The sequence below is a fragment of the Arachis stenosperma genome, chromosome 5 (assembly GCF_014773155.1).
Source record: "Arachis stenosperma cultivar V10309 chromosome 5, arast.V10309.gnm1.PFL2, whole genome shotgun sequence".
In the NCBI taxonomy this organism is placed as follows: Eukaryota; Viridiplantae; Streptophyta; class Magnoliopsida; order Fabales; family Fabaceae; genus Arachis; species Arachis stenosperma.
In genome coordinates, this window is record NC_080381.1 from 112,610,828 (window position 1) to 112,615,486 (window position 4,659).

General features: G+C 39.5%; 1 non-coding gene across 1 annotated transcript; it reads left to right on the forward strand.

The window, feature by feature from the left end:
* Positions 1-2,666: 2,666 nt before the first annotated feature.
* Positions 2,667-2,774, forward strand: LOC130932230 (small nucleolar RNA R71). Its single transcript, XR_009067390.1, has one exon. It is a non-coding gene; the product is annotated as a small nucleolar RNA R71 (small nucleolar RNA).
* Positions 2,775-4,659: the final 1,885 nt, after the last annotated feature.

Genomic DNA, 4,659 nt, shown 5'->3' on the forward strand with positions numbered 1-4,659 from the left:
CCGGATATTCACTCTTTTTGAGTTTGAAAGGGACCTCGGGGATCACCTTCTTCATGGCCACAACTTCATAGAAGTGGTCTTGATGCACTCTTGAGATGAATCTCTCCATCTCCCATGACTCGGAGGAGGAGGCTTTTGCCTTCCCTTTCCTCTTTCTAGAGGTTTCTCCGGCCTTAGGTGCCATAAATGGTTATGGAAAAACAAAAAGCAATGCTTTTACCACACCAAACTTAGAAGGTTTGCTCGTCCTCGAGCAAAAGAAGAAAGAAGAGAGTAGAAGAAGAAGAAATAGAGGAGATGGAGGGGGAGTAGTGTTTAGTTTGTGTGTGAGAGTGAAGATGGGTTTATATAGGAATGGAGAGGGGGTGTATGGTTCGGCCATTATGGGTGGGCTTGGGAGGGAAAGTGGTTTGAATTTGAATGGTAGGATTTGATAGGTGAGGGTTTTTTTGGAAAAGAGGTGTTGATGTGATTGGTGAATGGGTGAAGAAGAGAGAGAGTGGTGGGGTAGGTGGGGATCTTGTGGGGTCCACAGATCCTGAGGTGTCAAGAAAAATTCATCCCTGCACCAGGTGCCGAGCGAAAATGCTCTTTATGCCAATTCTGGCGTTAAACGCCGGGCTGGTGCCCATTTCTGGCATTTAATGCCAGCTTCTTGCCCTTTCCTGGCGTTTAACGCCAATCTAGTGCCCCTTTCTGGCATTAAACGCCCAGAATGGTGCCAGACTGTGCGTTAAATGCCCATTTGCTACCCTTACTGGCGTTTAAACGCCAGCAAGGTTTTCCTCCAAGGTGTGCTATTTTTCTTTCTGTTTTTTATTCTATTTTTGCTTTTTCAATTGATTTTGTGACTTCCCATGATCATCAACCTACAGAAAACATAAAATAACAAAAGAAGATAGATAAATATAACATTGGGTTGCCTCCCAACAAGCGCTTCTTTAATGTCAGTAGCTTGACAGTGGGCTCTCATGGAGCCTCACAGATACTCAGAGCAATGTTGGAACCTCCCAACACCAAACTTAGAGTTTGAATGTGGGGGTTCAACACCAAACTTAGAAGTTTGTTGTGGCCTCCCAACACCAAACTTAGAGTTTGACTGTGGGGGCTGTTTGACTCTGTTTTGAGAGAAGCTCTTCATGCTTCCTCTCCATGGTAATAAAGGGATATCCTTGAGCCTTAAATACAAGGGATTATTCATTCACTTGAATGATCAATTCTCCTCTGTCAACATCAATCACAGCCTTTGCTGTGGCCAGGAAGGGTCTGTCAAGGATGATGGATTCATCCATGCACTTCCCAGTCTCTAGGACTATAAAATCAGCAGGGATGTAATGGTCTTCAATCTTCACCAAAACATCCTCTACAAGTCCATAAGCTTGTTTTCTTGAATTGTCTACCATCTCTAGTGAGATTCTTGCAGCTTGTACCTCAAAAATCCCTAGCTTCTCCATTACAGAGAGAGGCATAAGGTTTATACTTGACCCTAAGTCACACAGAGCCTTCTTAAAGGTCATGGTGCCTATGGTACAAGGTATTGAGAACTTCTCAGGGTCCTGTCTCTTTTGAGGTAATTTCTGCCCAGTCAAGTCATCCAGTTCTTTGGTGAGCAAAGGAGGTTCGTTCTTCCAAGTCTCATTACCAAATAACTTGTCATTTAGCTTCATAATTGCCCCAAGGTATTTAGCAACTTGCTCTTCAGTGACATCTTCATCCTCTTCAGAGGAAGAATACTCATCAGAGCTCATGAATGGCAGAAGTAAATCTAATGGAATCTCTATGGTCTCAGTATGAGCCTCAGATTCCCATGGTTTCTCATTAGGAAACTCATTGGAGGCCAGTGGACGTCCATTGAGGTCTTCCTCATTGGCGATCACTGCCTCTTCCTCCTCTCCAAATTCAGCCATGTTGATGGCCTTACACTCTCCTTTTGGATTTTCTTCTGTATTGCTTGGAAGAGTACTAGGAGGGAGTTCAGCAACTTTCTTACTCAGCTGACCCACTTGTGCCTCCAAGTTTCTAATGGAGGACCTTGTTTCAGTCATGAAACTTTTAGTGGTTTTGATTAGATCAGAGACCATGGTTGCTAAGTCAGAGTGGCTCTGCTTAGAATTCTCTATCTGTTGCTGAGAAGATGATGGAAAAGGCTTGCCATTGCTAAACCTGTTTCTTCCACCATTATTGTTGTTGAAACCTTGTTGAGGTCTCTGTTGATCCTTCCATGAGAGATTTGGATGATTTCTCTATGAAGGATCATAGGTGTTTCCAGAGGGTTCTCCTATGTAATTCACCTCTTCCATTGAAGGGTTCTCAGGATCATAAGCTTCTTCTTCAGATGAAGCATCCTTAGTACTGCCTGGTGTAGCTTGCATTCCAGACAGACTTTGAGAAATCATATTGATTTGCTGAGTCAATATTTTGTTCTAAGCCAATATGGCATTCAGAGTATCAATCTCAAGAACTCCTTTCTTCTGATTCGTCCTATTGTTCACAGGATTCCTTTCAGAAGTGTACATGAATTAGTTATTTGCAACCATTTCAATGAGTTCTTGAGCTTCTGCAGGCGTCTTCTTCAGATAAAGAGATCCTCCAGCAGAGCTGTCCAATGACATCTTGGACAGTTCAAACAGACCATCATAGAAGATACCTATGATGCTTCATTCAGAAAGCATATCAGAGGGACACTTTCTGATCAATTGTTTGTATCTTTCCCAAGCTTCATAGAGGGATTCACCTTCCTTCTGTCTAAAGGTTTGGACTTCCACTCTAAGCTTACTCAATTTTTGAGGTGGAAAGAACTTTGCCAAGAAGGCATTGACTAGCTTTTCCTAAGAGTTCAGGCATTCTTTAGGTTGTGAGTCCAACCATATCCTAGCTCTGTCTCTTACAGCAAAAGGGAATAACATAAGTCTGTAGACCTCAGAGTCAACCCCATTAATCTTGACAGTGTCACAAATTTGCAAGAATTCAGCTAAAAACTGATGAGGATCTTCCAATGAAAGTCCATGGAATTTGCAATTCTGTTGCATTAGAGAAACTAATTGAGGCTTAAGCTCAAAGTTGTTTGCTCCAATGGCAGGGATAGAGATGCTTCTCCCATAGAAGTCGGGAGTAGGTGCAGTAAAGTCACCCAGCACCTTCCTTGCATTGTTGGCATTGTTGTTGTTTTCGGCTACCATGAGTTCTTCTTGTTTGAAGATTTTTGTTAGGTCCTCTACAGAGAGTTGTGCCTTAGCTTCTCTTAGCTTTCGCTTCAAGGTCCTTTCAGGTTCAGGGTCAGCCTCAACAAGAATGCTTTTGTCTTTGTTCCTGCTCATATGAAAGAGAAGAGAACAAGAAAATATGGAATCCTCTATGTCACAGTATAGAGATTCCTTGAGGTGTCAGAGGAAAAGAAAAATAGAAGGAAGGGTATAAGAATTCGAACTTATCAAGAGAGATGGAGTTCGAATGTGCATTGAGGAGGAGTGTTAGTCCATAAATAGAAGGATGTGAGAAGAGGGGAAGAAATTTTCGAAAATAAATTAAAAAGATTTTAAAAACATTTTGAAAAATACTAATTGATTTTCGAAAACTAAGAGTGGAAAAAAAATCAAGTGATTTTTGAAAAAGATTTTGAAATTAGAAATTTAAAAAGATATGATTGAAAACTATTTTGAAAAAGATGTGATTAAGAAGATATGATTGAAAAGTTATGGTTTTAAAAAGATATGATTGAGAAGATATGATTGAGAAGATATGATTTGAAAAACAATTTAAAAAGATTTGATTTTGAAAATTAATGACTTGGCTAACAAGAAAAGATATGATTCAAACATTAAACCTTTCTCAACAGAAAAGGCAACATACTTAAAATGTTGAATCAAATCATTAATTGTTAGCAAGTATCTTTGAAAAAGAAAGAAATTGATTTTGAAAATATATGATTGAAAAGATTTGATTTGAAAAAGATTTGATTTTGAAAAATTTTGAAAACTTGCAAAAAAATTTGAATTAAAAACAAAATCTTCCCTCTTGTGTCATCCTGGCGTTAAACGCCCAGAATGGTGTCCATTCTGGCTTATCTACAAACTTTAGCCTAACTCCTTCGTACGATGTTGCTGTTATGTGGCCACTCGATGAAGTACTTGAGAGATGCTCTTTGATGTCATATGATCGTGCAGAGGAGTAGTATACGACCTTCCACCTTTTGATGACGTTCCACCTGACTTGAGTTTAGAAGACCTAGAACGTATTTTCCCTCGCTTTAGTAGGTTAGAGGGACTAGGTGAGTATAGAGTCTAGGCTAGCCTGGGTGCCAGCTTAGGGACCTCTTGAACAGGTCAGGGCCTAGGATGTTGTATGTATATATATGTATATAGTTATTATTTAGCTATATCTAGGGGTGTTTTAACTAACAGTCTATGTTCGAATAAAGCTGCATCACGGAATATTATCAACTGCTTGAGATGTATTTATGTGTGGTTGTTTATAACTGTTTTATCTATTATTATTTGTGAATTGCTTATGAATGATTCTGTTTATTAATCCAAATGTTTTTTAAAAAAAAAGTACCTCGCAAATTAACTACGTTTTTAACAACGAATCAGGCTCATATGATAAATAATAGATAATAATTAGAAAGACAAGTTGGTAGCGCTCAGTTTCTAGTATGATCAT